This window comes from Paramisgurnus dabryanus, chromosome 12 (assembly GCF_030506205.2).
Source record: "Paramisgurnus dabryanus chromosome 12, PD_genome_1.1, whole genome shotgun sequence".
In the NCBI taxonomy this organism is placed as follows: Eukaryota; Metazoa; Chordata; class Actinopteri; order Cypriniformes; family Cobitidae; genus Paramisgurnus; species Paramisgurnus dabryanus.
In genome coordinates, this window is record NC_133348.1 from 14,520,177 (window position 1) to 14,541,918 (window position 21,742).

Here is a 21,742-nt window from a genome sequence, read left to right on the forward strand (position 1 = left end):
GTTACTCAGCTGCGGGGGGGTTCGTAAGTAAAGTCACAGCTTACATTGATGACACAAGCAAAGATTAGGAGAAACGTGCAAAAGATCAAAGATGGCTATGTATGCAGCTCACTAATCTCAAAATGAGTGTATAATAAGTATATCATCATGTTGCTTGCTATGCAGTTACACATAGAGCAGTAATATTATTTTTATACAGAGATGGTACATAGCCAATTCAATTCTGTGAGTTAAACAATCCAAAATAAATCAAAACAGAAAATTTTTAGTGGCAAAAATGTAGGCTAATAGTTCATAAATGTATTCAGGAATTGAATTTGTTAGTTCAAGGTTTTAGTAGAAAAAGTTTAAGAGAAGGTTAAGATAAGAGTTACCTTCTGTTATAAAATAATGTAAAAAATAACTTTGCAGTAGTATTTTATTTATTATTTTTTCATTTTATATATATTTTATACTTTAATAAAGTGTTTAAAAAAGTGTAAACAAATTGTAAAAAAAAGTTTAAAGTAATAAACAACCTGCAGTTGCACCGAACCGTGATTTTTGCGTACCGTTACACCCCTAGTGGACATGTACCCCTGGTTGGGAACCACTGCATTTTACTAATATAAATATTTTATCTAAGAGTCAAAAGTCCAATTTGGTCTATGTCAAAAACTGGAGCATATTTTCCTTATTAAAATAAGCTTAAACTTTCTGTTGAAAAGTTCACTAAAGCCCGCACCATCTCAAGTTTTGACACCATTAGTGAAACATGGCAGGGTTCAGTGGAAACAGTGTCCGTTCATTAAATAAAATGCTTATCTTCAGGACTGTATAATGTAGTAAATATCATACGTTAATTAAATCTCAGCAGAGCTACAGTGAAAACAGTAATTTAAAGTTATTGGACATGTTTTGACCAAGGCCTTGACTTCATATGAGAAAGAGAGGAGAAACAACACGCAAACAGCATGAAAGATGGAAAACAGTAAGAGAGGGAGAAAGATAGGGAAAAGGCAGAGAGCTAATGACAAACGATAGGAGACTAGATGAATGGAAAGAGACACAGGAGGAAGAAGATATATTGTCTGTGTTATCACAGGGTCAGGGTTTAAGCTGTGGGGTGCTTATTCTATCACAGAGTGCATGACTAGTGAATTTTTCAAGAAATAGACTCTGAATTTATCATTGACATCTACATACAGTTGCACACACACAGAGAACCAAGGTTGTGGGAATTTAAAATGTACAGAAAAATTTTGCTAGTTAGAAGAGGAAAAGAGAACGAAATATAGGATAGGAAGAGCATTTAGCATGTTCCAGTCAAGATACGTTTTAGCTTTTTTTGACTACTGTGATGGACGCACCTACTCAGACAGAGTTTATGAGATTGTTCCACCAGCGAGGAATAGTGAAGGTAAAAATATTGGAAAGATTGTGTGCCCTTTTGTGAGGGTACCACGAGGCATTGCTCATTCACCGACTGCATGGTTCTGAATAGGATTTAAAAGCATAGGGGAGAGTGGAGATATGACCTTTACTTTAAACATGGTTGGTTCTCAAAATTTAATACGCTGGGCTGCGCCAACCCTAATTACCGATTAAAGGGTTAGGTCACTCAAAAATGAAGATTCCTTTATTAATTACCCTCATGTCGTACCCTCACAGCGTGTTCGTGCACCTCGTTCAAGGTCAGAGCAAGCATCCTCTTTATAAAGTTAGGGGGCGTGTACAACAAAGTGTTTAATAGTGGCTAAAAACTTCTGCTGTGTTTATCAGTCGTTGAACTGGGTGGTTGGTTGATGTGATATTTGTCCTGCCCCTCCTCCACTGTGATTGGATGGCTGACTGAGAAGTGACATTGAAAAGCTAAGTGTTTCACCCAAAGTAACAAACTTTTCAACTCTCGCCGTCAAGCGCGGAAAAATTGCCAAGTGCTGGTGTCATGAGCAATAATGTCCCCCTGGCAATTATGCCCCCTTAGGACCCCGTGTGATTCCATTGGCTGTAAAAACCCCTCATGGGTAGTTTTTTTAGTGCCTTATTACAATTCCTACAAAGTCATGATTTATGTCATTAGAACGTTGTTAAAATTACAATTGATGTCTATTAAATAGGGGTGTCACGATTCTCCAAATCCTCGATTCGATTACATTTTCGATTCTAAGGTCACGATTCGATTCAATTCTCGATTTTTTTTTTTGAAAGACAAAAAAATTATATGCCTTCATTATTATTATAATTATTATTATTATAGTTTCACATTAACATGCACATTGCGTGCTTTTCCTCGCATGGGGGTTTGTGGGCTTTACTTACGCGAGAGAGCTTGTAGAGAGAGGATTCCTTCTTGCACGCACATGGACTTAATGCGTGCGTCTTGGACTCCTCCTAGCATCTGAAATAAAATCGGTGCGTCATAAGCAGCTGCGCTTCTCTCTGTCCCACGTGCACGTGCTATCGCATCTGTCCGAAGTCTAAACATAAAAGTAGTAATCCTACGTATTTGTTCAGTTTAATGCGTTTCCTGCGAGCTGAGGCAAACTATCCCTTCTGTTTAAAATATAACCCGCTGCATCTTGGCGCCTCTCTCACTCTCACGCACGTGGAGAGAGAGCTGCGCTCTGTCCGGAGTCAGATCACTAGGTAGTAATCCTGTTTATGATATGCATTACAAGGAGTTGTAGCAATACATCCCTCGTGCTTAAAATATAAATCGCGTTCCGCTGGACCGTTTGTAAAGGAACCTCTGAGAGGTTTATTTTCCCCGCTTGACAAGCCGACCGGACGTGACATGGGGGCGTGGCAGCATCGACGATCCCATTTTTAAGTTCGAGGTTGTGACTTAATTTCGATTGATTTCGATTTAAAATTTAAAACACAAACTTCCTTACTATTAAATGATATGTTTCATATAGTATAAATGAGGCTATAGGTAGTGATATCTACACATTGCTTGTGTCATTTTATTATTTAGATATTATATTCTGTTCCCCTTTCCACTTTTGTATTGTGTAAAGTTAATAAATTACCTACAGGACATGAATACTACATTGTTAAATCACACAATAAAAATATCATTTATAAGCCTACACTTGATTACTACACTTTAACTATTAAAAAACCCTACATTTCGTAAGGTATGTTAATAATTTACAAAAATAAGAGTATTTTTTTGTAAAGCAGATGATGACAGAAAACTTCTGACGTGTCTGCAACATATATATTAGTTTATTATATTATTTTTGTTGTAAGCTTTTATTTTAAAAATATTTTGTATGGTTCTATTTTGTACAAAGTAATTAGCTTGCTAGATCGCTAACGCAGACGAGATATTTTTTGAAAAGCGCACGCTTCCATTGAAAACACATGTCAGCTGCCGGCATAAATGCTTTGGGGTGCACACTACCTTAACTCTTTCCCCGCCATTGACGAGTTAACTCGTCAATTAAGAGAAAACACTTCCCTGCATTTACGCGTATTTCTGTCTTTCTGCAATACCGCTTTTATCCACCATGTGGCTCTTCTTATACAATTGGGAAGTAACGCCTCATGTGAAAGAGAAATAACTCTGTGTATGTTTTAAGGATCGCTCTGCATCTGATCTCTATCAAAAGTCCTTCACAAAAATGTTATTATCTCAGCTTTTTGCTGAAAATTTTGTGTTTTTGAAGAAACTAGGGATGCACCGCTAGGATTTTTTTGGACCGATACCGATTTAAACAGACAACTTCTGGCCGATGCCGATACCGATATTAAACACTTGTATACAATACTATACAGCTGGTCTATAAGCTAGTTTATTTCTGCATCAAATTATTTTTACTGAACATGGATTGGATCTAATTAACATTTAACTGACCAAGATAATAAGAGAGGCAGAAAGTAAGCTAAAACTAATATAATAAGACAGCATGACAACCTTAAAAGGTGGTTTTTGCTATTCAGCATTTATTTTATTAACAACATTAACATTTTTTTTTTACATATAATGGATTTCTTTATGCAGTTAATTAATAAACAATTGGTATCGGCCTTTCTCGTGCTATTGCCGATATGCCGATGGTTTCAAATTCATCAAAAATCGGACGATAAATATCGGCGGCCGATACATCGGTGCATCACTAGAAGAAACCTATATATTTGAAAGGGAATAAGAAGAGAACTAATGAAGGTAGGTTAAGGTTTTTGTTTGAAAGCAGAGGGTCAGTTCTTTCATTTAATATATTGCATGTTTTTATATTTAAAGAAGAACATTTTCTGGAAGGCATTCAACTTTTGTGAAATTCATGAAAAATGTTGGCACTGGCTGGCAACTTTTTTTTAAACGCTGGTGAGGAAAGAGTTAACAGCAAACCAAAGTATTTTTTAATATTTGATTGACAGGAAAAGTTGCCTCTGTAATTGCCTAGCAACATAAAATCAAATAAAGGCATTGTGGTCTGCTTCACGTTTTTAACCATTAAAAATGTGTTCTGTGTGATCGGCCTCTTAGACCTTCATTCATCTTCTGTACACGAATTAAGATATTTTTGATAAAATACGAGATCTTTCTTACTTGCCACAGACCACAATGGAACTACCACTTTCAACTTCAAGACCCAGCAATGTAGTAAAGACATTGTTCAAATAGTCCATGTGACTGCAGTGGTTCAGCAGGTGCAGGAGCTAGCGTTCTGACACAGACCATAGCCTATCTATGCTATCTCACTATCCCTACTGTACATCCTGAAGAGTCATCTTTCATGAAACCAAATGATAAAATTAAGCCAGTTTCATGAGATAATATTAACTGGAAATCATGAATTGACTGTCTCTTTAAATGACAAAACAGTCTGTTCCTTAAACTGTTCCAAGTTGGGGCTGGCTGGAGCAAACAGGAATGCACATTAGTGACAAATCTCATTGCGCAATTTTGCTAAGCAGCTATTTGAAGATGATTTTGTTTCCTGCCAGCCTAATCAGGTATCAGCAGCCCTTAGGTGGTGCTTTCATCTTTAACTACAACAGCTAAAATCCAGGCAAAACTCCACCATGACTGCTGTCAATCATTTTATTCTCTCTGTTACCGCCCTTGAGGAAACAGCGACTGCGTTTAATGCACAATCATGTGCGTCATTATTATGCCATGCGAACAGGTGCACTGCCTGTGGTACCTGTGGTGCACAACAAAGCATCGTAAACGCAGACAAATTCATAAACACGCAATGACTCACGTTACCCCCTGCTTCTCCAGCCGTTCCAATAAATTCCCATTCCTCTCTCTTCATTGCTCTCAAAAACATCGCATTTATTTTACAGATCAGGGGGCAAAAGCAGATGATAATTATAAACTTGATTAAAACACAGTTATGCAAATCAGATGTGAGAAGCCCATGTAGCTCTGAGCAGGATGGTGACACAAACCCACTCAGACTCCCTCAATCACAATTACCTTCCTGTGATGCCTTCAATACTGATTAGACAAGAACAATAGCTACAGCATACTTAAACGCAACAAACTGATGTGATCAAATATTCAAGAAGGAACACAGCTTCAGTCACTTTCACCTCTCCGCTCTCTGTTTGTCTTTGCGTCATTCTTTCATTTGAGGCTCATTGTTGCGAGATCGATCCAATTGTTTTTCCTGATTAGCATTAGTATGTTTGGCTTTGCTTGGCATGCTGAGATAAATGTGGCTGTTGAGCAGAAATGGATTGTTTGTCCTTCAAAATAAGTTAAAGCTGTCGTTTGTCAGCTATAAAAGATAAGTCACCTAAAATGCCTGTTGTTGAAATCAATTTGTAATCAAAACAAATTATCAGTCTTGAGTTGTTTATTAAAGCCTAAAAGACTTAACAAATGTCATCCTTAAAGGGGACATTTCACAAGATTTTTTAAGATGTAAAATAAATCTTGAGTTTCCCCAGAGTACATACAGGATGTGAAGCTCTAGCTTAAAATGCCCCACAGATAATTTATTATAACATGTTAAAATTGCCAATTTGTAGGTGTGAGCAAAAACGTGCCTTTAAATGCAAATGAGTTGATCTCTGCAATAAATGGCAGTGCTATGATTTGATAGTGCAGATTAAGGCTCCCCTTATGATGTCAGATGGGGATAATACCACCTATTATCCCCTTCTGACATCATAAGGGGAGCCAAATTTCAATGACCTATTTTCTTACATGCTTGCAGAGAATGGTTTACTAAAACTAAGTTATTGAGTTGATCATTTTCATATTTTCTAGGTTGATTGAAGCACTGGGGACCCAATTATAGCACTTTTTCATGATATGTCCCCTTTAAACTCTGAAAAATGCTTGATTATTTGGGTCAAAATTTGACACAGCATTTTGGGTTAAAACCATTCAGCATAGGTTATAACGCTTTGTAACCCAACCCCCTTTTTAAAATAACCAAAAGCATTTCGTTTTAGGGCTGCATAACGGAAAATCGCAACTATTTGTTTGCAGAATAAAAGTTTTTTTGTAATTTCAGGCAATTTAAGTCCAATGAAGCGGGACGCTTTAGCGTCTAGAGAGCATTTAATTGAACAGGAAGTGTAGGATGATGTAATAAAAAATTCAAGATTTTATTTAGCACACTTTCTAAAACTGTAGGTTTTGAATGCATTTTTTTATAAGAATTTTGTCAGAGTTTTGGACCATACCAGTTTATATATATACACATATATCCTTAAGCTGTATTTATACTGAAAGGGAAAAAGATTCATTTTTATTTCATGGGGACTTTAAGAAGCTGTGACTTAAGGGTTCCACAAATGCTTTTTAAACCTTTATTCTCAATAATACAAGTTATAAAAAGTTACAAAGGCTAGTAGGTTTTTTTATGTTTTTGTATTGTAGAACAAATCCTGGTCAACATGTGTGATGTAATTTCTTTCTTTCCTGACTGAATAATTGTTTTGTTTCATAATTGTTTCGGTGTTTTATTTTTATTTAGTAATATTTTGCTGAAAAGCCTACATTCTTGTTCTGTTAGAGCATGTTGTCTGAACAAGTCGATAAATGGAAAGATAAAAACGTTTGATTATTTTCCATTCCAAACTTTGGTTTTTATGCCTGTACAGAATCACTTACTTTCAAAAGAAAACCGATTCTTCGAAATATTCACTGGAGTAAAAAGTGTGATTAGTGACTTGACAGAAGTACAACACATCAATAATCTTAAATTTAATGTTCTCACATTTCTACAGTCAGATCTGATTCTTTAAAGCTGTGGTATAAAGCGCTTTGTCTTTTGTCTCCCCACCAGTCTGGGATTTGCAGCTGTGAAGGCATTGAGCAAAAGGAGGAAACTAAAAAGTGAGCTTTCCAAAGAGGAAGACAGCTTAAAGAAGAATTAGTAATCCTCTCCACTGACACACTTCAATGGATCTCTTATTCGAGAGAGAGAGAGAGAGAGAGAGAGAGAGAGAGAGGGGTAGACACGCAGAGTAAAGGGGAATAGCAGTGGAATTAAGAAAAGCCTTATGTGTGATATTTCATAACAGTAGTCAGCACTTTTATTTTGTTAGTCACATGAGCATGACTAACATACAGCCCGGCTAATCAATACACTACAGATAAACACTGCAGAACTGCTGATGATAAATCTTAAACAATCGCTTCTGCACTCTCCAAAAACAAAATCACAGATCGCTATCTTCATCCTGACAGGCTTTAATTATATACAGTGTCTGTGGGGTGTGACTTTTTTAACGCTGCACACTGAACCATGTCAAATACAAACACCAATTGTTACAAAGAAAGAATAATAAACTACCAAACAAGAGTTTTTTTTGACATTAAGTCACTACAGATCATGGAAAGAAAATCAATGTACTGTACAAAGGTGAACTGCACATAATGTTCTTTTTATTGGATAAATGCTACAAACTATAAAAGGGCATTGGCAGCTTGTGACTGCTCTTCAGAGGGGCGCAAATCCAAAATATGTGTTCGGAGTGGCATGTGAACCATGTGCATCATGTAATTGTCAAAATAAGTGCCTGCTGCACATGCGTCAAAACCATTTATGATTAAAGAGGCGCTCACGTTCACAAAATACACGCAAGACACTCCCTTAACAGTAACCTCTGATTACGCATGAGATTTTGCTAGTATCTGGCAAACGCGAGCATCTCTTTTATCATAAACCCTTTAGACGCATCTGTAGCAGACACTTATTTTGACAAAACACATGATGAAAAAAAAAAACAAGGTTTTATTGCTGCGTTCAGAACAGCCACGGCAGAGGCATCAAGCGCGAGTGATTTCAATGTTAAGTCAATGTAAAGACACGTTGACGCGCATCTGGAGGTCATAAGGCGCGACTGAGGTGTTTAGTTCGCGTGTCTAGTTCACGCAAATTGAGCGTTGCGGCGGGAAATGCGCACGTTGAAAAATTTGAACTTTGGTGGAAAAAATACCGCGTTAACCAATCAGGAGATTTCTCTAGTAGTACTGTTATTACAGGAAGCGAGCAGAGTCGCAGAAGCCCCTCCCATGATGCGAATTTCTGCGTGAATGTCTCGACTAGCTAGAATTTCACGCGCGGCTTTCACGCGTGAATGAAGCGCGTACATTCAAAATGTTCAAGCGGCAAACTAGATGCGTAGACACGAAATTGATGCCTCAAACAAGGCTGGTGTGAACCCACAGTAAGAATCTCTGACTGTAAAGGAAATCTTTGGGTAATCAAAAATGGTTCTTCTGTGAAGACACCTTTAGCGTAATGCACAGCATCAACTGCCTTATTGCATTTATCAGCTGAAACAGCATGCATAAACTCAATTCCATAAATGAATAATTTAATAAGCTGTACTAACACACATACAAAAGAATGCTTACATTCAGTAGTAACAATGTGTTTGACAGATGGTTTTGCTGTAGAGTTCTCCTCCTTTGAGAGAGAGCTATGATTTATTTTTAAGCATCTACTCTTTAAGTTTTCTCTTCCTAGCTGAAGCTGCAGAGAGGTTTGCTTTCCAATCCCAGAGTGTTAAAGCCACAGGCTTGTCAATAAAGTAATCATTACCACTAAATTGAGTTTTTGCGCCTGGCTGACCAAAGACACTTGGAAGGCGGTGGCTACTGTGCTCTAAATTCAATATTTTAATGCGGCACATCAGCAACTATCCAATGTAGTTTAAGTGATGGGGTAGGTTTTATATATGTGCATCTGTACTTTAAAGCTCTTCTTTGTGATAGCTCGTGGCAACGCATCCTAGTTGATACAGATATTCCTGTTTTTGTATTTTTGTCCTGTTTGTGTATTTTTGTCATTTTGTCACTATTGCAGAGTAAGAGGCGGAGGTCAGAATTTTGCCACGGACATGGCTGCAGTTGACATAGATCGCATACACATGCTGCAGGCTCAAAGACTTGCATAGCACAAGTAAGTGTCTTAGCGTGACTACATTTTTTCAACAGTATTTGCTTAAACACTTCAGAGGTTTGATAGATATGAGCGCTGTATCCTCTGTGTCATCATTAATAGATATGCCCCTTACTGCTGATTGGCTACAAGTTTGTTTTGGGAGTCGTCCGACTCCCTCTTGCAAAGCATTTTTCAAAAATCGTGCACTCCGCCTTTAATGCAGACATTTTAACATCATTACAGACTTATGAACGAGTCGGTGCATATTGTATTTATATATGCAATTAGAAAGCTGTAATGTTTCTCACAAGTTATCAGCATATAATCTTTTACATCTGTGAACTTGTACAGATCAGTGTAAAGTAAGTGTTATAAATAAATCTGTCCTAAATTTATATCCCGCTATAATTACTTTTCTGCTTTGCAAGCCTTAGTCACTGAACATATTTTGAGTGTTGTGATATTTTGACAGTTGTATTCAATTATTTCCTGATTATTGAACCAAATGCCTGAAACTGGGCAGAATTCCTAAAATTGATTTTCTGTTTTAATGATTTAGATTGTAGATTGAAAAAGAGAGCTACCAAAAAGATAAAAAAGCGTTTACTGCCAAATTGCTGTTCTGGGTGGACATCACTTAACCTTCGACCTTTATAACACTGAACTGTCCTTTAAAAAGGCTAATATTTCAGTTCAATAACATTCATGATTCCAAGCAAAGTGAATTTAATCATTAAATAAAAAGATTTTTATTTTATCGTAACACACATAAGCAAGATATCTTTATTAGTAAATCCACCGAGTATACCGTGATACACCAAGGTCAGCATGTGCAGTTTAACACAGCGGCATATCTTTTCAGTCCATAACAGATAAAAAATGAATCTGTGGTCCACAGGAAATCAATAAACAAAACCAATAAAAGATGGTACAGACTCTTAAGATAATTGAAAATAAATTGTGTATGCCCCTGGGTCATCCAGGGGGAATACTATTGCAATACTGTAATAACAAACGAAATGTATCTGTTTTGTTCACCTTTTTTATATTTACATCAGATGGGCGATCTCAAATGATATATTCTGTAAACTTCCTTTAACTGCGTGAAACCGCACTTAGAGGACTTTGCTGAAATATCATTACATGGATTTTGCAAAAAAAAAGGTATTTTTGAAGCGAAGTTATTTAATAAATATATATTTCGTGGCGAGAGCATTCGGTCAGTAATATTTTTTCTTTTTTGACAGAAATGCTTATGCACCTGAGCTCTTCAGATATATATAAAAATTCTTCTTCTTTTCAAACTGTTTAAGTAATCTGGTGAAACATCCTTTATTTTCCTATTGCAATATATATTGCAGGAAACAATATTTCAAAAATGTACAGAAAACTAACAAATCATAGATGAATTTTATGGCTGCATAAGTTGATAAGTCACATAAGTCAGATTTCAATAAGTATGCTCATAGGAACTGGCTTATATAGAGTTGTTTGTTGACCTGTTATATCTCATTGGTCACCTCTATAATGACCTCATCGGTTTCATTAGGGTTTTCATTGACTGACTTGTTTTTGACCTCATCAGTTTACCTCATTGACAGATAATTAAGTCTTCACACTATTATTCACATGCATTCATCTACTAGATGGCTTTATTAAAGTGCACCTATTTCATTACTAAAAAAAACAATTTTGTATAATACAATGTGTTTGCATGGTTTATGGTTAAAAACACATTATTTTCCACATACCATAGATTTTTGTAGATCCAGATTTTACTGAAACGCATGGATTTGTCCCTGATTTGCCGGCTAATCTGTATGTTGTGATTGGCTTGAATACCTTGCCGGAAATGTGACGCTCTTTACCATGTTTGAAAGATTCAAGCGCAATGCAATGCTAACAGGAGTTAACTTACAGGCTGTGAGTCCAAAGCGGGAGGAATAATGATAATGTCGGTCTTGTCTACATCACCAATCCCAGGAATTAACCTGTTGCGTATAATCCGTGTGTTTGTTAAAGAGATTAACGTTGGAAACGATAACTAGCATTTGTTTACTTTGGGGTTTGCACTTTTACATATTGTAAACATGTACCAATACACACTTATGCGGCTTTCACATAGGACACGGTGTGCGCTGCACTATGAAACCCATTCATTTCAGTGGCTTGCGCCGCGCGAGGGCGGTTTGTTCTTGCGTCGAGCAAAGCGCGAGCGCAGCTTCCGCTCACGCCGCGGTCAAAGTTCAAAGTAGTTAAACTTTTGCGCCGCGCTCTGTGACGATTACCCGCGCGGCCAATGGAAACGGGGCATACAAACAAGCAAAATGGACGAAAAGCTTATACTCGGAATTCCCGGAGCTTTATAATACAAGTTTATGCTCCTACAGAGACATCGGAAGGAAAGCCGTGTCATGGAAACACGTAGCAATTCAAGTTGGCATGTCAGGTGTGTTTTAAGTCAAGTAGCTTGTTGTAGGTAGGCAGCTTAAAGTTAAGTGAAATGGAGATGGGCAACATCAGTCTCTGTAATCCTCATCGACTATTTAATGCAAATATAAACACTGTAGTTATTTATTGAAAACCCCGCCTACTTTGTTCTGACCATCAGAGCACAAATCGCTTGGTTGCGCTGAGCACAGCGGCGAGCGCAGCGCACACCGCATCCTATGTGAAAGCCGCATAACACAACAAAGGAAATGTAAAAACGTGAGCCGGACAATAGGTGCTCTTTAAAAGTGGACAGAACATGTTGTATTTATTTAATTGAATAGACGCATACACTATATACATTTTGTTTAACACATGTGTCTTCTAGGAGTCCACCCGAAGTGGTGACTGGCTTTGACTTGATCGTACAGTCTTGTCATTTAAAATAGAAGGTTGTAGATATGAATCCCTAAACTAATTGATCAGCTAGGTCATATCCCATTACCATTACCCAGTAGAGTAGTGAATGATGGTCACATTGAAAACCTTAATGAACAAGTCGACACATCCACTAGTGGATGTGTCGACTTGTTCATTAAGGTTTTCACTACATAATGAGCTACATAATAATCTTGGAATAACTTTATTCTACTGTGGTGGTATGACACACTGGATATCATTTCTGCCTTCTGCTATCAAACATTAAAATGTTGTCTCTGCACATTTTACATCTTAAAGTGCCTGCACGCATAATTGGGAAACATGTAATGCCATTTTTCAATGTATAGTGTGGATTTTGAAGTGCTTTACAGTACATATGCATCAGTTGTTTTATGTCTGATCTGTCTACATCCTTCACAAAATCACTTTCATTTTTCTGTTAGGTAATAATCAATTCATATCTGCCTGACTGGTGTTTAAAATTAAAAATTGTTCATAATCTCCTTTCATTCTACTTTTTACTTTTCTCTTTGTTCATAGCACTGTAGCACACCAATCTTCCTTTTTTCTTTAGCTTTTCATGTCAAATTTTAACAAGACTTGGAGTGTAGAGTATTGTTTGAGTTTTGAACTTTTCGTTTTTTGGTAAGTTGTTACAATAGCAGCCATTTTGTTTGACACTCTAATTCCCTCCATTATCTTCATTACTGCTGATAGATTCTGCAGTGTTATTGTAGCGTTCAGTGCTTTAAACTGTGCACTATATTTCATTTTACTAGCTGATAATTGGAAGTAAAGCTTAACAAGTTGTAAAACGTTATTCATAAGATGTTTCTAGCATACACCCTAATTTCTGCTGGGTTATTTTTAACCCAGTGCTGGTAAATATGGGCCAGAACACATGTTTGGTTATAAATAAATGTATTGCTGGGTTGTTAACTCAACCAAGAGTTGAAAAAAATGCATTGAAACAATCCAGCTTTAGTTTATTTAATAAGCCAACATGTGTTCTGTCCAGTATTTACCCAGCATTGGGTTAAAAATAACCCAGCAAAATGTGTTTAATATCAAAGGATGATTACTTTTAAATTAATATTTTATTGTAGTGCATTTGTTTGCAGTAAAACAAGAAATGTGCCAGGACATTACTGTATGAACGACTGAATCAGTTACTTTTTTTCTTAAAGGAATAGTCCATTTTCTTAAAAGAAAAATCCAGAATATTTACTCACCACCATGTCATCCAAAATGTTGATGTCTTTCTTTGTTCAGTCCAGAAGAAATTATGTTTTTTGAGGAAAACATTGCAGGATTTTTCTCATTTTAATGGACACCACCACTTAACACTTAACTCAACACTTAACAGTTTTTTTCAACGGAGTTTCAAAGGACTCTAAACGATCCCAAACGAGGCATAAGGGTCTTATCTAGCGAAACGATTGTCATTTTTGACAATAAAAATAAAAAATATACACTTTTAAACCACAACTTTTCGTCTAGGTCCGGTCCAGCGCGACCTAACGTAAATGCGTAGTGACGTAGGGAGGTCACGTGTTACATATATAAAACGCACATTTGCGGACCATTGTAAACAATAAACTGACACAAAGACATTAATTAGTATCATTCGACATACAACAACGTCGGAACGGTCCTCTTTCAACACACTTGTAAACACTGGGGCGGAGTTTTGCGTTCGTCCTCTGTGACCTCTTGACGTCATGACGTATTGCGTGAGGTCACGCTGACGCTTTCAGGACGGGATCTAGACGAGAAGTTTTGGTTTAAAAGTGTATATTTGTTATTTTTATTGTCAAAAATGACAATCGTTTCGCTAGATAAGACCCTTATGCCTCGTTTGGGATCGTTTAGAGTCCTTTGAAACTCCATTGAAAAAAACTGTTAAGTGTTGAGTTAAGTGTTAAGTGGTGGTGTCCATTAAAGTCCATTAAAATGAAAAAAATTCTGCAATGTTTTCCTCAAAAAACATAATTTCTTCTGGACTGAACAATGAAAGACATCAACATTTTGGATGACATGGTGGTGAGTAAATTATCTGGATTTTTCTTTTAAGAAAATGGAATATTCCTTTAATAATAAAAGTCACTCAGGTGTCCTTATGGAATATAAAAAGCGAATAGTCTATCCAGAATGAATGAGAATTCATAAAGTCCAAGTTGACAAAATACAATTCCTTGTGTTAATTCAACACTATTTCACGAGAATTCATACATATTTTACAAGTTGGCTAATTTGTATGAATTCATACGACCACATTTGTAAGTTTTGCCTTGACCCCTGTGACATTGGGGTTAGGTGCAGGGTTAGTGGTTTGGTTTTGTTGTTATTTTTTCATGAGAATCGTACAATATCGCACAATTTACTTCGTATGAATTGGTTCGAAATAGCCAACTTGTAAAATATGTACTATTTCTCGTGAGATCAGGCTGGTTATTTGTATTTGTGCATTTCGTTTGAAAGTCTTTACAAAAATCCAAGAGATTCAGGGACCAGTGGTCTGGTATTTTAAGGGCACCAATGGTCCAATTCGCGATTTTACATTTCATTTGGTGTGTATTAGTACATGTTAACAATATGCAAAAGGTACAAACCCCAAAGTAAACAATGACATGAGTTATCGTCTCCAGCGTTAATCCCTTTTCTTGGACTACAACAAACACACGGATTGTACGCAACAGTTTACTTTATGGGATTGGTGATGTAAGACCGACATTATCATAATTCCTCCAGCTTCAGACTCACAGCCTTAAATTAACTCCTGTTAGCATTGCATTTTGTGCAAATCTTTTAAACATGGTAAAGAGCATCACATTTCGGGTTGACGTCAGAGGTATTCAGGCCAATCACAATGTACAGATTAGCTGGCCAATCAAGGACACAGCACTGTTCAAATTTGTTGTTAGTTTCAGTGAAATCTGGAGCTATAAAAATGTATGGTATTTGGAAAATAATGTGTTTTAACCATAAACTACGCAAACACATTTTATTATACCAAATACACAAAATAAGTTGTTTTTAGCATTGAAAAAGGTACTCTGTCTGTACGTGTAACTTTGAATAGAGTACAGGTGTATTGTTGTATTCTGTTAATACAGTATCAATGAATAACTTTAATTTAAAGTTTCCAGCAACTGTTGTCATTGTTTAATGTTTTGCAGGTGAGAAAAAAAGAAAGACAGTTTTCCTTTAAGAAACCCATTACCAGTTTTGTCCGCCGTGGCAAGGTAATGGAGTGAGTGCATTATAGCAACTGCTCACATACCCAAGCACCAGATGTCAGGAAACCCCTCAAGCGCAGCCTATCATCCCTCCAGACAAAGTGCCTTAAAAACTTTCTCCGACAGGCTGGACCCAACTGGATATATTAATATGTTTTATTAATAAGTATAGATGATGTGAGTTTATATTGAATTTCAAATGTGCCATTTCCCAGCAAGGTAGACGGGTGGTGTATGTTGCAGCCTGTCTCCCACCCATTGAGCTAGAACCTCCTCAGCCCTCTGAGGTTTTGCCTTAGCACTTGTGGGCCACCAGGAATGTTTAGTCAAAAATCTCATTCTGTCCTGGATCCCTCTCTATTCTCATCAGGGAGGTAGAAATGGTATAGAGAGGTAATAGGGTGTAAAGGGAAGGGAAATGCACCTCATCTCACTGGTTCTCTGAGAGGAAGACAGATTTCTCCATCTGCCTGCAGATGGCTGTCACATTATATGTTTTCCATGGCTTCAGCTAAAGAGTGGAAGATTGTAGTAAGGCTTTAAAATAGGAGGGTTTGTTCATGAGCGAATAGTGGTAGTGGCTGCATGAGAGTCGTCATCATCTGTATCAAGTTTTCAAGTTGTTAAAGGTCCCGTTCTTCCTGTGTTTTTGAAGCTTTGATTGTGTTTACAGTGCACATTATAACATGTGTTCATGTTTCACGTGTAAAAAACACATTATTTTTCACACAATTTACTTATTTGTATAGCGCTGTTTTCACTGTACTAAACGGGCTGACGTCTTCCTTGTTCTGATTGTGTAGTTTCTTAAGTGTGTTGTGATTCGATAGCAGCTTAGCTTAGCAGAGCCGTTTGAGCCAAAGCTGGTGACTGACTACGGTTGCCACCTGTCCCGGTTTTACCGGCATTGTCCTTCTTTTTAATAACCTGTCCCGGGAAATGTATCAACTCTCCCGGGACACTGAATGTCCCGGTTTTCGAAAAGCTATGTGAATATGTAATTTAGCGCGCGCACGGCAGAGAGTGAGACCTTGTGTCTGTGTGTGTTTGCCTCATTTAGCACATGTAAGACAGAGAGCATCCTGATTGGCCTGTTTCAGGACATCAACCAATCAATTGTCAGTGTGGGCGGGCTTTTATCTCTTCTTCCGAACCAAATTAATCAGTGTATCTAGAAACAGGAGCGCCATGGCAGAGGGAGAGCCACAAAAGCGAACATATAAGACACATATTACACCAGACTACACGAAAGTGTATCCCTGTCCTAAAAGAGTTAAAATCTTGCATGGTGTACAACATATTTTAGGTTATGCAGAAATGTAGGCAGAGGTGCATACGGTGAGTTAGCCTGGGTTGAATTAAGTACTATTCGGACGGGATTAGTTTTACATAGGGAGGTGGGGTAAAGCAATTTTTATCAGAGCATCTCAGTGATTTTAGTCCAGTCCGAATGCACCATGTCAGTAATCATTACGGACAATGTCAGTAAAGATTACGCCAACTTTTACCTTTACCTTCTGTAAAAAGGTCCGGATAAATTATCTCAGGTAATACTAATCCAGTGCGAATAGACCAGCTGTAAATATACACGTAAATTGCGTAATTTCCTGTTAATGTGCGGGTTTCTTTTTAATATAAAATATAATATAAGGCGGAAAAACAAGTCAGTGGCAAGTCAGTTCCTAAATAACACGACACAAACTTTAAAAAAAAAAAGTCAAATTTACTTCTTAGAGGCACGGAATGTTGTGGATTTTTTAGTGATTATGAAAAATAATGTTCAGCAGAGGGTTCCATTGCCAAAAGATGACTTTATTGCATACAACAATAAGGCCGAGTGGGTGGCCAAGCAACTAAAGAGTCTTTTTCAGAATGCAACCTAATATACAGTTCTCTAAAAGTTGAAACCCCTCCCATGTAGTTGTTTTTAGCATGTTTTTATGTTTGACAGGTGTTGTGACTTCATTCCTTAAATGTCAGCCTATGCATTTTTAGCTCTGCTCTCAGTTACCATATTTTAAACTCTGCATACATTGCAGTCTTTAAGACTGCTAGTCTTCAGTTTACAAGCATGAGACATGTTTACTTGCAAAACACATTTGAATCTGAATACCATGTTCACCAAAGATATAGTTCTGAATTAAAAAATCTTCTTCACATGCGCCCCCACCCCTTGTGTAAGGTGCATCCCTTTGCCCCCCCCCCCAAAGAAAATTAATGACATAAAACAGGCCTGGCATCAAGGGGGGGGGGGGCTTGGGTGACAGGCACTGACTTGCCCCGGGTTTATCTGCATCTACAGTACTGTGCAAAAGTCTTAGACCACCACCACCAGCTTTGTTGTTTTAGCCCATAATTATTTTTATTTTTTTCATTAAGATACAAACAGAAAATACAGGAAATATGTAAACACACAAAAAAATTCAGAAAAAAATTAACTTCTTCAGGCATCAGTCAGTAGTTTGTGTGACCTCTCTTGGCACAAAACACATCTTAAGCGTTTTTGAGGGGACTGAAGTCCTGAAGTCATTCGATTAGAATTAAAAATTAGGATTTAATTTCATTTAAATTTTCATTTTTCAGATTTAAGAGGTCCTACAGTTTTCTGCTATTGCTCAAGTGGAAGGGGAGTTTACCCTTAAAACTTGACACTTCAGCTTATGCAACTTCCTGTATTTTCTGGTTGTATTCTACTAAAGAGACTGAGAAATAATCATATATGATCACTACACAATTGCAAAAACAACAAATTTAATGGTAGCATGATGGCCTAAGACTTTTGCACAGTACTATATGTAGTTCAATATTATAAAAACAGTTTACATACTGTGATGCGAGAGCAAAACAAGATGCTTTCCTATCCACTGTAAAAAATATCCCTTGTTTATCCCCAGTTCTAAAAACCCATTTAAGATATACTTCAAAACCATATCATGTTTGGTCATTATGTTCATTTAATGAAAACATGTTGTGGATTTTGCATTAGAGGGAAATGCAGTCATGCACAGAATATATTAAAGGAAGTCAGTACACAAATGTAAATGCACATGGATGTTATACAAAAAAAAAACATAATTTAAAGGGTCTATAATACATATTAATGCAGTTCTAAAATTTTATTGTAGACTAAATAAAATACATTTATTTCATTTTAATAATCTGAATGTCCATCGTAAGCACGTAGGAACGTCTGAGAGAAAATAAACAGTGGTAAATAATTAATTTAAAATGAATGATATGTGATTGCTTAACGCCCACTGACACTGTGTGCCCCCCCTGCAGGAATCATAGCCCCCTGCCCCCCCCCCTTTCAACCGTTGTGGCAAAGGGGCTGACATAAAACATCTTGGGGGCTGACATCTTAAACTTAGAATTTTAATTAAACAAAACATATTAATTATACAATGTAGTGGTGTTGGTATTTTTCTGATGTTTGATTACACAGAATTTATGATAAATTGATGTATTTTATAAAATGCCATCCCCCTGTCACCATCTCATGACCCCCAGTTTGAGAACCACTGGATTAGACATTAAAAAATTGCTATTAAAAACTCTTTGTAAAAATAAAGTGGGGAAAGTTCAAACAGGTTTCAGAAGACCCGAAAATACATGTAAAAAATAACTAAACAAAAGTGGATAGTGATGACTAAATGTTAGGAGGCGTGAGTTGTTTACAGTTTAATTTATTTTAATAAATATGACAAATGAACAAGAGAGAATTTTTTTGCAGCATTCCAAAGTCTCACCTAGTAATTGATAAATGTGATATCTAGAGGCTAAGCTAACGGCTTTTGTACCCATACAAGATGAATCACTCTGGAATTGAAAGGGAGCTTTGCCGATATCATATCATGTTGACAAGATAGCTCACTGCTAAGATTGTTTTTATCCCTGTATATAACCAAAGCCCTTTTGTAACTCACTCTGGATAAGAGCAGCAATAAATGCCTTAAATGTAAATGTCATTATTATACATTTTAACCCCTACATAGTTTGGGAACATTATGCAATGATTTCTATTCATGCGGCAAAGCTGTGCTGGGCTATTATGCAGCTAAAGTATAGTTTGTTTTTAAATCTACCTGTCCTGTTGGCCTCACACGCAACGCAGAGTGCAAAGATACTCTAATTTTAATGCATATCAAAAAGCCTGTAAAGGCAACAAAAACAGAATGAATAATAATAACCCTCCCCACAGGGTTTCCATGTTTTCTTCCTGTCTCTGTAACACAATATAGAGTATTTGGAAAGTATAAAAATCATGTGAATTTTTGACAGAGATACGCTCTGCAGAGAAAACTGTATGTGTCGTGCGGTTATGATTGTGGTGTCTTACTGTATGTGTTGGAGTGATGGACATCTTATATTTGAAGAAAATAAGGTGTTTTCTTAAACTTATATTTGTGTTTGAGTGTGTTTCCTTACTAAAATGTTTGGGTGCACAATTTTGCTATTATCAAATACATATAAAATACATATCTCTGTGCTCAGGACAATGAAGTGACAGTTGCCAAAATTATATGGGTGGGGTGCACCGATAAATGCCCATATTCACTAATAATAAGTTGCCGATAACTATTCCGAACCACACAGCCGATATTATTCACAGCTATTTCATGTGCTACGACTTTTGATCAGTAAGTCCTTATTAATCTGAAATCACTGTTAGTTTGACTTGTTTATGACATGCATTCGAAAAAGCACTCATCAAACATAATCATTATAGATATTCTTTACTATCATGAAAATATCTGAAAAAGTTTGAAGAACAGCAATATAAATATATCATTAAGCCATTTCCTGGAGCTGCATGTCATAACTGCGTGTATGTGGTTCTTCGTGTCATAACTGCGTGTGTGTGGTTCTTCGTCTCCAGCGGATATTGAGTTTCTGCACGAGAGCGCCCCCTGGCTTTGGATGTAGTGAAATTCACCGTAATTCATTGAGAAGCATAGCAAGCATCATCGGCAGATATATCGGTGCACCCCTGGGTTATTTTTGGATGATTGATTTATTTTGACTCAATCTAGCATCAACTTTGGGTTTTCCTATGACCCTCTCACTGCTCAGATTAAAAGGATTGAAAAAAGAGTAATAGAGTAAAGTGAGGATAAAAATGAAGGGTCAGATATGATGAGAGCTGGTGCAGAATAATGGAGATGCATTATTTTAAGCGATATGGAGAATTGCTTTTTATCCCCGCTGATTGAATTTTAGACAGAGACATATTGATCAAACGAGCCATCTCGTTCTTTTCCTCCTATATTACGATTTGCTTTCATTTTCTTTGTTTTACTGAAAAGAGACACTATAGATTTCTTGATTCATTTAATTAAAACAACACTGACCTACAGCAGAATCTCTGAGAAAAATTGTTTAGTTCCGGTTTTATTGAATTACAGTAACTCAAGTTTGATGTTTCCACTGTAGATGAAAGTCAATAAGACTGTGCGTTCCGTAAGAGAGAGAGGCTTTTATGTACAGATTTTTCTCCCCAGGCTCACTTTAGATGGATATTTGAGGAATTAACCTACTGTATGGATGCTGACCTGGGATGGTTTAAAATAAAGAAAGATTACACACATTGTAGACGGTATTTGATACATATTGATTAAATGAAACAGCAAGTCTGCACACCAGGGAAAAACTCAATAGTTTAGAGTTTCAAGAGCATGCTGCAAAGCTAACTTTGTTTAACAAAAACAAAAAAATTAGAGCTCAGATGCAAAAGCTTCTAAACGGCACCTTCTTCAAAGATAATGATATTATCCGAATGCTTTCGGCACGTATGTTTATCAAATACGTGCGCAAACTCATCCCGGTCTCATGCCATTCAGAAATTCCAATTTATTGGCAGAATCAGCTAAAGGGCGATTTTTCAGCAAAGTCCCAAAGATGAATTGGATGATAGTGTGCGAGAAGCAAGGTTTCACATTCAAACTTGAGTCCCTTGTGAGTACTTGGAGCTGAATACAACCCAAATGTGGCAGTAACATGGATCACAGTGCCCCTTTAAGGGACACTCCACTTTTTTGAAAATATGCTTATTTTCCAACTCCTCTAGAGTTAAACTATTTATTTTTTACTCTTTTGGAATCCATTCAGCTGATCTCCGGGTCTGGCGATACCACTTTTAGCATAGATAAGCATAATCCATTTAATCTGATTAGACCATTAGCATCGCGCTAAACAGGGACGTGCACAGGAATTTTTAGGGGCAGTTGCTCTGACTTAAATAAAGGGCACCCCCCCTAAAAATATTTTTTTAAACTCACGGCCTAT